The sequence below is a fragment of the Dromaius novaehollandiae genome, chromosome W, assembly GCF_036370855.1.
Source record: "Dromaius novaehollandiae isolate bDroNov1 chromosome W, bDroNov1.hap1, whole genome shotgun sequence".
Classification (NCBI taxonomy): domain Eukaryota; kingdom Metazoa; phylum Chordata; class Aves; order Casuariiformes; family Dromaiidae; genus Dromaius; species Dromaius novaehollandiae.
Window position 1 is genome coordinate 5,075,169 of NC_088130.1, and position 13,494 is coordinate 5,088,662.

A 13,494-nucleotide genomic window follows, 5' to 3' on the forward strand; every position below is an offset into this window, starting at 1 on the left:
AAACACACACAAAGACACACAGTGAAGAAAACACACACTGAAAAAGCTGCACACATGCACACTGAAACACACTGCACACACACACTGTAAAAACCCTACACTGAGAAAAACAACACACAGAAACCACACACAACCACACCGACCCCCCCCAGAACCACACTAAAAAAAGACAGACAGACAGACAGACAGACACACACACACACACACACACACACACAGAAAAAAACACACACACACTGAACAAAAACACACACACTCAAATCACACACTGGAAAAGTCGCACACACACACAAAAAACCCCCACCCACCCAATAAAAAAAAACGGGTGCGCATGCACACACACACACTGAACAACCCCCCCTCCCCCCCACACACACACAGAAAAATACCACACAAACAGTGAAAAATACCACACACATACTGGAGAAACCACACACACACATTGGGAAAAACCACACACCCGCCTCCCCCCCCACACACACCGAATATCCCCCCCACACACAGTGAAAAAAACACAAACACACTGAAAAAAAACCACACACACACACACACACACACACACACACACACACACACAAACAGAAGAAAACACACACACTCAAACAACACACACTCAACCCACCCAAACACACACTGTAAAACCCTCCATACACACACACTGAGAAAAGCACGCACGCACACACACACACACGACACACTGAAACCCCACGTGCACACACACTGAGAAAAACCACACAGACACAGAAACCCCCCCACACACAAAAAACCCACACACTGACCCCCCCACACACAAAGAAAACACACACACACTGAAACCCTCCCCAACACACACACACTGTGAAAAAAAACCACGCACACACTGAACCCCCCCCACACACACTAAAACCCACCCACAAACAAACTTAACACACACACACACACTGCAAAAAAACACACACAGACTTAAAAAAACCACACACACACACACACACACACACACACACACTGAAAAAAACACACCCCACACTGAAAAAACACGCACACACTGAAAACACACACAGTGCCAAAACTGCACGCTCTCAGAAAAAAACACCAGACACACGCACACAACACTCCCTGCCACACACAGAGAAAAGAAATACACACACACTCTATGGGAAAGTGCGGAAGAATGTCGAGGCAATAGACGATGGAAGCTAGCCAGACCGTTCCGTGGGAAAAGGAGCATCAACAGGGCATGTTGACCCATAGTCACGTAGTTGAGCCTGTGCCAGGGTGGCGCTGCACCTGGGCTTTGAATCGAGAATAACAATGAGCTCAACATGCTTACTGCGCATGTGTATAGTACATAAAAACTTCATCTAGTGCCCCCCCCTCGGTGTTCCTCACCCTGGACCGATGCCCCCGCCTCACCCTTACACACTCACACCCTGGAAAAAAAAAAAAAAACACACACACACAGAGGAAAAAACACACACAAGCACACTGAAAAACACACACACACACACACACACACACACACACACACACACACACACAAACACACACTGGAAAAACCACACACACACACACAATGGAAAAACCCTACACTGAGAAAAACACCACACACTGAGAAAAACACACACACACAGAAACCACACACGACCACACTGACCCCCCCCCCACAACCACACTAAAAAAAAAAAAAAACACACACACTGAAAAAAAGGCAGACACACACACACACTGAAAAAATGACACACACTCAAAGCACACACTGGAAAAGCCGCGCACACACACGAAAAACCCCCACCCACCCAATGAAAAAAAGGGGGGCGTGCGCACACACACACTGAACAAAACCACACACAGACACACACGGGAAAAAAAATGCGCACACATGCACACAGAGTGGAAAAACCACACACACACTGAAAAAACAGCACACGTGCGCAAACACACACACACACACAGAAAAATATCACACAAACACAGTGAAAAATACAACACACACATACTGGACAAACCACACATAATGAAAAAAAAGCACACACTCAAACCACACAAACACTCTGAAAATCCCCCCCACGCACACTGAAAAAAACACACACACACTCTGAAAAAAACACACGCAGTCAAACTACACACACTCACCCCCCCCACACACACTGTAAAACCCTCCATACACACCCCCCCGAGAAAAACACACAAACACACAGAAAAAACAGACACACACGCATACACACACTGAAACCTCCTGCGCGCGCGCGCACACACACACACACACACACACACACAGAAACCCCCCCCACACACACTGAAAAATCGCCACATACAAATGCAGAAAAAAACATACACACATTATGAAAAAAACATGCAAACACACACACACTGAAAAAAAAAAACCACACAGAGACACGCACGCCAACACACACACACAATGAAAAAAACACACACACACTGGAAAACCACACAAACACTGAAAAAGACCACACACACTGAAACACACACACACAAACCCACACAGATACACACACTTAAACCCCCCCACGCACACTGAAAAAAAGCACACACATGCTGAACCGCCCCCACACACAGACACACACTGAGAAAAACCACCCCCCACACTGAAAAAAACACACACACACTGAACCCCCCCGCACTGAAAAAGCCCCCCCACACACACACAATGAAAAAACATACACACTGAAAAAAAACCACACACTGGAAAAACCACACATGCACTGAAAAAGCCACACACAATGGAGGAACCACACCCACACCCACACCCACACCCACACCCACACTGACCCCCCCCCCACACACACACAGACAAACTGAAAAAAACCCACCCCCCCACACTGAAAAAAACCACACAGACACTGAAAACACACATTCTCACGGACCTAACCCCCTCCACGCACAAGCACACACACTGAAGCCCCCCCCCAACACACACAAAAAACAAACGTACCCTGAAAAAAAGCCACACAAGCACAGATGTGTTCAACTTGCTTCTCATATGTAAGGGGACATAAGTATAGACCAGCCTAACATTGAAAGCAGGTATGCATGAAATAAAAGGAGGGAATGTTAAGGAAATTTCCACTATACTCTAGTTTTGCAGAAAGAACATGCAAGGCCACGCTCCCTGCAAGCAGAACATCTTATCTGACATTGCCTTAGCCCTGTTTTTTTTGTACAAAGTTGAAGAACTGCAAAGAAGCCAGTGTAATCCAGCCAGCAGTACAAAAGTTGTTCAAAGGTAACACCAGAAGAGGTGCAAAATCAGCTAATGAATAATTATAAGATGGACCATTTAAGGCTGGTGCAGAACTATCTCGTACTGTAACACAGCAGGGGGACTGGTAGAACTAAGAATCGTGGATAGTTCTGATTTGTTATGTAAATAAAGTATCGAATATATAACAATTTACCTTCACTTATAAGATGTAACAAAGAACTGTTCGGGGTCCTTCTTGTGCTCCCAGCCAAGGGGCACCTTATTGCTAGCAATAAAACTCAGCAACTAAGAAATATGACTCCTGCTGCTCATTACCGGTGCCCGCAAATGAACAAAAGAGAACAGCTTATTTTAACAGTTTGGCGACCCAGGTGGGACAGTGGGCTTCTGATCTGGTGAGCACCGGAACCGCATTCGACACAGCCAGCACAGGGTGAGTTCACCTGAGCGTCATTGTGGTGGCGACGCTCACTAGGGAGGTACTAAAACTGGGTCAGCACGAGTCATGGGGGTTCGGTAGGAAAGGTAAAATGGGGTTCACCGCTAGCAGAAATTCTGGAAATTCTGGAAAACTGTAAGGTACCTCAGGTTTCAGTAAGGGTAGAGCAATTATGCTCTGTCAGGAAGAATGGCCACTACAGACTTGGGAAGGGGATGCCCTCCAAGCTATGGCCTCAGGATGGTTCATTTGATATGGGTAAGCTGACCTTCTTGCATCACCGCTTGGAGGATCGGAAACCTCAGCAAATGGACTACTGGTATATCTGTGCTAATTGGGTGTTTAAATGTCCAGGGGGATTTGGGGATTCAAGTAAGGTAAGACGTATGTTTGCGCAACAAATGCTGGGAGAGTCGAGTAAGGGCTTTGCCCCTGTTCCCCCTTACTCTGCTTCAGCACCTGAATCTGCTTCTGCTCAAACTTCTAACCTATACCCATCACTTGCCTCAGGAAACCAATCTGTTGCTTTGCAAGCTCTTATGATTGGAACTGTGATGCCTAACACAGCTGCGGGGGCACCAGCAGCCCCCCTCCCCCCCAATTTTGCATGTCTATGTTTATCGGCCGTGGGCTCCGGGAGATCTAATTCAATGGGCACAGCAAATGCCCTAGGTGTGGGAAGACCCAGAGAAGGCAGCATGACTATTTTCTACAATAGTAGGGGGACATCACCTATGCTATGGAGGGATGTCTGTGGAAAATTTTAATGAAAGGCTGGCAGTGAGCATATTTGTCCAGCAAGCGGCACTAGATATCCACAAGTATTTCACAAAACATGATCCAGGATGGCAGGGAGAGAATTTACCAAAAGGTACTATCGTTAGCAACTTACATATATGGTGGAAGGTCAGAAAAAGAAAGGAAGGAGAAGGAAAGATGAAAGTGGGAGGAAGTAAGTATGCTGGCAGCAGTGTTGGGAGGAATTCCAAAGATGAAAGGAAGGGGAATAAATGTGAGAGGACGAGGTCAAGGAGGCAGAGGAACCAGAGTAACAGGAATGGTGGGTAGGGGACAATCGGACCCAAGTTGCTGTGCATATTGTAGGAAATATTGAAAAGAGATTTACAAATGATTATGCTGTCAAAACCCACTAAACTGATACAATATGTAGATGACTTGTTGATTGCGAGTACTGATTGTAATATTTGTTTGCAAGATACTAAAACACTGTTGTGTGCTCTAGCGGAAAAGGGACATAACTACATTTTGGCAAGGGAGGCTTTGTGCCAGCAACAAGTTAATTATTTGGGAATGATAATTTGGTCAGGAGAGAGATTGATATCATCGGAGCAGATATGAGCAATTCAAGAAATACCAATCCCTCAGACAAAAAGGCAGGTTAGGGCCTTTTTAGGTGCAATAGGATTTAATAGGTATTGGATATCCGGGTTTAGTGAAAAAGCAAAGGTGTTAACACAGTTAACTAAAGATAGTGAACCAGATTTAGCGGTGTGGACTCCGGAGGCAGAAAAAGCATTTAAAGAGTTAAAGCAGGCAGTTATGGAAGCTCCCTCTTTAGCTTTACCGGACTACGGAAAGCCCTTTGTGTTATATTTGCACAAACAAAAGGGAATCGCAAGTGGTATTTCTAGTTCAGAAGACTGCCCAGCGCTGGCGTGCGATAGCTTATTATTTGGCGCAGCTGGATCCGGTAATTCAAGGAATGATCGCACGCACTAGGGCTGTAGCAGCAACAGCTGTAATGATTGAGAAGGTGAGAAATATTGTTTTAGGGCACCCTTTAACTGTAATGGTGCCTCATGCAGTGAAAATTGTCCTGACTCAGCGGGGTCACTCACTATTTACCCACCAATGTTTGCACTGGTATGAGCTAGTTTTGCTCACTGAACCAAATGTGGTTTTAGAACAATGTGATATGCTAAACCCAACTACTTTGCTACCATAAATATTGCAGGCTAAAGAAAAATTATTTCACAATTGTCTGGAAACATTAGATTTGAAGCCGACCATTCTACCTACCGTGAAAGAAGAGCCCCTGCACAATCTGGATTTAATATTGTTCTGTGATGGTTCGTCATACTATGAAAAGGGTCAAAGGGTTGCAGGGTATGCAGTAACTACGCAATATATAGCGCTGGAAGCTGGGTCCCTTCCAGGACATTTTGGGGCTCAGGCGGCATTAACCCGAGCATGTATTATAGCCACGAATAAGCCTGCTAATATCAATATGGACTCCAAATATGCTTTGGGAGTGGTATTTGCAATGGGAAAAATTTGTAAAGAAAGAGGCTTCTTGACAACGGCAGGACATTGAATAGCCCACCAAGATCAGATTTTAGAGTTATTAAAGACTTTGGAAAAACCTTTGCAGTTAGCAGTCTTGTATCAGAAGGCTCACCAATGAGACACTTCAATATAACTAAGGGAAATAACCTTGCTGATGCTGCAGCGAAAGCAGCTGCCCTACAACCATTGCCCACCAAACTGGAGCCGCAAGAGGAAATGATAATGATTGAGACTGCAGAAGAATTGGAGAAAGAACACCAGGCAACACCAAAAGAAGAGGTGGAAGGATGGAAGCGTTTGGGAGCGGAACAAAAAAAAAAAAAAAAAAAAAAAAGAATATGGTTTTTGCAGGGAAAACTATTGCTCCCTAAGATTATGTTGATATTGCTAGTAAGAGAACTCCATGGACAGGCACACGGGGGAATATCTTATTTAGAGAACCAAATTTCCCAGTCATGGGCAGCACCAGGTTTGACTTAAGCAATCTTACAAATAACGAAAGGGTGTTTAGCTTGCACAGAGTACAACGCTAAATCAAAGATAGAAGCTAAAATAAAAGGAGGACGCCCTTGGGCTTGGATGCTGTTTCTAAAATTACAAATAGATTTCGCAGACATGCCCCTGAGAGAAGGGCAGAAACAGCTGCTAGTCATAGTTGACCAATTATCCCATTGGGTGGAAGCATTCCCAGTCAGGAAGGCTACAGCCCAAGTGGTAGTAAAAGCCTCATTGAAAGATATCATACCACGCTTTGGGGTACCAGAGGAAATAGATTCTGATAAAGGAGCTCATTTTACTGCTGAAATACTAAAAGCAATATATGAAACATTAGGAATTCAAAGAAGACTACATACGCCTTATCATCCTCAATCTTCAGGGCAGGTAAAAAGGATGAAGCATACACTAAAAATGAAGTTAGCTAAAATTTGTTGGGAGATTCAATTAAAGTGGACAGAAGCATTGCCATTAGCATTATGGGAATTAAGACGATGCCCGGGCCCAAGCCATGGGTTGACCCCTTTTGAAATTCTGTTTGGTAGACCAGATAGAATCCCAGGGACTTTTATCCTGGCACATACAAGCCTTTTGGCAGGAGATGAAGCTGTTACCCAATATGTAATGTATCTACAGAATAGTTTTAAAAAATAAAAAATTATAAAAGTATAATTACCCAACCTCTGCCTTTAGGAGATTGCCTTCATCTGTATCGACTGGGTGATTATGTTATGGTAAAAACTCATAAAGCCAAAAACATGCTACAACCAAAATGGGAGGGCCCTGTACAAGTGTTATTATGCCCTTATTCTGCTCTTAAGGTTGCAGGTAAAGAAACCTGGATTCATCACTCCCAAGTAAAGGCGGCTCCCAGCACTGCAACCTCCTCGAAGGACACTCCAGTTCCTTGAGCATCTACTGAAGAAGAGAGAATACCCGTGCAACAGCAGGAAAACCTGTTCAAGGAAAACTGTGTTTATTTGTTACACTTTGTAATTATTTTGTGCTATGTGTTTAAACGTGATTTTTTTTTTTTTTAGGTCATTTCTGTTTTTTATAACTATTACAGATTTAACTCTGGGCTGAGAAAATAATCATATTGTATAATTTATAAACAGGGTCTCTCAAGTGGGGAATGAATCAGAATGTTGGTACTGCCTACACTACCCTCAATCCCTGGACACTGATTTTTGGTTGGCTAGCAGAGCCTGTTTCTGGTTTAGCCTGGTATCAGTCGAATTTGACATGTTTACACCCCAGGGTGCTAGATTTTCAGCAGCAACCCTTTAAGGCACATTCATATGATAAAGCTCCATGGTGTGTCAACATGCCTTGGGGAAACCTTACGATTTAGGTAGGAGAAACAACTAACTGTAACTACACACTACAGTATAATTATATGCAAGCAAAGTTTCAATTGGACTGTTCAAGGGCCAGCAATAATTCTGACTTAAAAACTGCATGGACTTGTAAGAATAACTCAGTAATTTTAAATAACACTGAGCTAGAGAAATTGCCCGCTTGGAACCTTACTTGGAGCATAAATGGTACAAACTGTCAAAGATACTATAATATTTCTCCCTCAAATGGCACATATATCTTGGGGAGTAATGGTTGACTTAGTCATGATAATAGCAATTGGACCGTGTGCATTTGGATCTATAGTAGCTTGTGTATAGGTGCAAACCCTTTTCAAATAATATATCTAGGCAAATGGGAATTATCAAAATGTAAAAATACCACTGAGATTGATTTTACCTCCTGCCCTACAGGGCACAGAAAAAAGGCCATCCTAGTAGGGAAACCTACTATTTTAAAATCTGGGTGGTTCTGGTTATGTGGAACCAACGCCTACAAAAGTTTACCACCACGATGGGCCGACACCTGTACCATTGGACGCATGGCCCCTTATGCCTATCAAGTAAAAAAATTAACACTAGGCTTTTTGCACAATTACTACCCAATACACAGAAAAAGGGACACCTCTAACCCCATAGTGAAAAGACCTAAAAAATTCTATCAATTCATGTGTTCACTGTTTCCAGGTCTAGGCATGGCCGAGTTAGAAAAAGCTATTGTCAATATCTCTGCCACCCTTGAAATCATTCAAAATGCTACTATAGATGCCTCAAAAGATCTACAAATAGAAGTGAACTCTCTCAATTAGCCGTCCAAAATCAATGGGCTTTAGATTAGCTATTGGCCACATAGGGAGGAGTGTGTGTGCTGGTAAACACCACCTCACCACCTATTGTTTCTATGCAAACAAATCAAAACAAAATGAATATGATGTAAATGTCATTCAACGACATGTACGTACCTTCCATCGGATAGCCCAAAAGCAGCCTCTGCTTAATAGCCTAGCAACAGATTGGTCGTGGTTGTGGTCATGGCTAACAGATCTAGGAGTGTGGACTAAGCGTGTTTTAATAATTTTGATGTTAATTCTGGTGGTAGGAACTGTGCTTTTCTGTTGTGTTTCGTGCATGGGTCTGTTAGGGAAAGTGCGGAAGAATGTCGAGGAGATAGGCGATGGAAGCTAGCCAGACCGTTCCGTGGGAAAAGGAGCATCAACAGGGCATGTGGACCCATAGTCACGTGGTTGAGCCTGTGCCAGGGTGGCGCTGCACCTGGGCTTTGAATCGAGAATAACAATGAGCTCAACATGCTTACTGCGCATGTGCATGGTACATAAAAACTTCATCTAGTGCCCCCCCGGGGTTCCTCACCCTGGACCGACGCTCAGCGGTGCCAGGGATCCCCCGCTCCATTATTGCCTCGATCGGGAAAACGCCAGGGAACCCCCATTCAGACGCAGAGGTAACAAATGCTCCGTATCGACCATCGCATGCCTTGTGTTTGTGTATCCGTCCCTGCTGGGAGTCCAGGCGGTGCCCCCGCCTCACCCTTACAATGGGTCAAATATGTTCAACTTGCTTCTCATATGTAAGGGGACATAAGTATAGACCAGCCTAACATTGAAAGCAGGTATGCATGAAATAAAAGGAGGGAATGTTAAGGAAATTTCCACTATACTCTAGTTTTGCAGAAAGAACATGCAAGGCCACGCTCCCTGCAAGCAGAACATCTTATCTGACATTGCCTTAGCCCTGGTTTTCGTACAAAGTTGAAGAACTGCAAAGAAGCCAGTGTAATCCAGCCAGCAGTACAAAAGTTGTTCAAAGGTAACACCAGAAGAGGTGCAAAATCAGCTAATGAATAATTATAAGATGGACCATTTAAGGCTGGTGCAGAACTATCTCGTACTGTAACACAGCAGGGGGACTGGTAGAACTAAGAATCGTGGATAGTTCTGATTTGTTATGTAAATAAAGTATCGAATATATAACAATTTACCTTCACTTATAAGATGTAACAAAGAACTGTTCGGGGTCCTTCTTGTGCTCCCAGCCAAGGGGCACCTTATTGCTAGCAATAAAACTCAGCAACTAAGAAATATGACTCCTGCTGCTCATTACCGGTGCTCACAAATGAGCAAAAGAGAACAGATTATTTTATCACTTGACACTACAGACTTGCCTGGCCATCACTGGACTGTGGCTGACCCTGGTTACTGTCACTGGACCTGCTCTGCTCTTCTTGCTTGGGTACCGTGGGACTGTGCCCTGTCGATGAGGGCACTGCCCCTGCCTGCCTCGCTGTCACCCTCGGCTCCTGGCTCCCCTGCCCTTGAGGAGCAGCCACTCTTGCTGTTCCCTGACACTGGAGAGCAAAACCAAAATGGGGCACAGAAAAACAGGATCTCTTCCAAGAAATAAAGTTTGGGGGGTTTGTTTTTGTTTTTAATCTGGCAGATAATGCCTTCTGTGCTAACTTATTAGATGTGTATATTTATAGGTTATTTGCAGGTCTTTTTTGTTTGTTTGTTTGCTTTGATGTTATGTTTTCTTTGGTCTTTAATATTAATTAAGATTACTGTTGTGTGAGCAACATCCCCAAAGAAAAGAGACTTCAATAATATGCAGTTTTGAATTGCTGACTGGTCAAAGAGACAGGACAAGGATTTCTTATCCCATGGAGTTTTGCTCTCATTAGGTTGGGAGGCTGAGGAGAGAGGTCAAAAGACCAAAGTGAGAAATGCAACAATCAGCATGTAAGAGATGCCAGGTGCTACGGATAACGAGACAAAGTTCTAGAAAATATTGGAAATGGGGAATAAATGGCTGGGGAGGAAAAAAGCAATAGATCATAAGGTAGAATAAAAGCTGTATGATTATTTTAAAGAAAAATAAATGGATAACAAAGGAGAAATGCTAGCGAAAGGAATAGAGACTGGGGGAAGAGTCTGCAGACTGAAAAATTAATGTGGCAGATGTCTGGGTGTACAGCTCAGTGGGATTTAGAGGAAAGGAAGCAGTAACCTCTGGTACCAAATCATTGGTGGGGGAAGTTATGGGTGGAAGAAATGGGGAGACACTGATAGAAATGTTCTTGGGCAAAAAATATTCTGAGGAAATAGATCCTTGCCCACCAGATGTTGAACTTGAGCAACTAATGTTTTTGTTTTTCATGTGTATTATATTTGAAGGCAGTTCTAGGGAGAATCTTCTTGACTGGATTTTTAATTTAGAGATAGCTTTTATGTGTTTATTCATTTAATCTATTTTCATTAATTCAGAAAAAGAGGATGAATACAGTTACCTGCCATTTGGGGCAAAATACAGCGGGAAAGGAAATGGCATAATTAATTTGTCATAACAGACTATTTGTGATAGAACAATTGGTGTTTGCTTTTTACAAAATGCATTTTATAGAAAACAGAGTGCTGTAGACATTAGATTTATCCTACTACAAAAAGGTAAGTATCCTATAGAATTTCCATTTAAAAATAACGCCAGCTAAAGGCACAGCTCCTAGAGTGGATTGCATTGCTGCATTTTTAGTGAAAGTTTCATGTGTGCATGCACTTGGGCCATCAAAATTAGTGAGAAATACTGCTGTGCTACAGTTCTTTAGTTTGCTATCTACATGATTGATTTTTTGATTAGATCTTTCCTGTTCTGCAAAATGAGTTTTAGCTTTATATTAACAAATCTCTCACTGAAGCATGATGTGGCCTTGATTTTTACAGTGTAAATTAATTAAAAGCTAGTATTCTGACCTGTGAAATCCAACACATTAATGGCATTATGATACAGGGAGAGAGCATAAGAGATGACCTTTGTAGTGAGAACGCCTGCAGAAGATCTGGCAAGGAGTCAGTGACTGGCAGAGTACGTGGTAGCAGGCCCAGCCTGTGAAACTACACGCTGACCAAATTCCCATCTGGGCCAGGCATGCATATTCCATTTTGTCAACAATGTCTAGCTGCTTCCCAGACAGTAGTTTCTCAAGGCTAGCACAGCTGAGATAAGGAAATAGTTCTAGGAGATTTAAGGGGCCCTTAGAATATGATGAGTCGAGTCCCGCCTGGGCATCCGACCTGCGTGTCCGACCCGTGCCTCCAGCAGCCTCCCATCGGCGACCCCTCCTCGCGGTTCCCGGGGCTCCCCGTGCAGCTTAGAACGCAAGTCCTTTATTAAATCTATCCTGTTTAACCCCTTATGAACCTTGAGTGTCTCTCTCCGCCGGTATACGACCTTCTCTTGCCCGCCTTGCGGTCACAACCTTGCAGTGTTGTTTGCTTTTCTCTGATCAAAAGGATGACAGAAGATGCGGGATTTAGGAGGAGGGGCACAGTTGTAAAACCTGCATTACATGGAATAAAAACAAAAATAGGAAAAGGAACACAGCTATAAATACATGTTTTGGAATTTGTCAGCTAACAAAATTCAAATTTTACTCTTGTGATTTAAGGATATTACTAGAATTTCTCATGTGTACTTATAATATTGCATTTTATGGTTAAATGACAGTTATCAATGCAGATTAAATCTTTATGAATTAGGAAATATCCTAAGAGATCAAGTGTTCTGAAAATATGCCATATAGAATTTTATAGAAAATAATTTTAAGATAGAAAGATGAATGTTTGTTTTAAGTATTATACTGTGCTGTATGCATTTGCAATTGCTTTTATATTTAATTACAATGCTTTGTGAGACAAGGACAATGCAGGTGACTCAAGAAATTAATTCAGAGAAGCACTGCACAAAAGAATAGTTTGCAAAGATGATTATTTATGTTAAGGTCATAATTGCCAGAACTTTTAAAGGTAACTTGGAAAGTTTTTAAACTTTCTTAGATAAGCGTCTGAGGTTCTGTTTTTCTATTGAAGCAATGTCATCTGGACATCTGGGTGAAAATTACTGTTCCTGATATACCATAGATATAGCCTATATCCAAATAGACTTTATAATGTTAATAGTAAAGCACCAATGTCACTGGCTTCAGTTGCTAAAATGACTGACAAATTGATTATGAACAATTAAGAAATTGGCTTGTTTCACAAGTTAAATTGAGAAGTGATTTTTTGTTATTTTGTTTAATTTGTCTTTGGTAATGCTCGTCATATTAATTATTTCTTTCAGATACTCTTTATGTCACATGAATGCATCAGAGACAAAGCTTTTGTTAAAAAAAAAAAAAAAGTGCTATCTGGAATCAAATCCTTTCATAAATGCAGCTTCTTTGCAAAAATACCCAGAAAACTCAGGAGGGTGTTTTTGTGAAATGGCCATTGCAGTCAGAGTTTTTCTTCAGACAAAAGTTTGAACTTTGTACATAAAGTTACTCTTTTGTGCAGCAGTTCTGGTTTCTGCACACATAACATTCCTGACATAAAATCTCACAAGCAAAGAAATGAAAACTGAAGGCTTTGAAAGGCTATATTATTTCTTCCTTCACCTTGGATGTTCTTACTTTATCACCTGCACAACTGCCATATGTCACCATGTTTCTTAGCCTTAATTCTGTTGCAGCAGGGATTTCAGCCTGACAGCAGCCCTCTCCCCAAACTTGAGTAAGACTGTCAGTGCAAGTCAGAAAGAAGTCTGTCCTTGCATAATTTTAAGCATGTACTACATTTCCATTCTTTCAGAGAGTGTGTGTGTGTGTGTGTGTGCGCACTTAAGTACATGTTTAAGTTCTG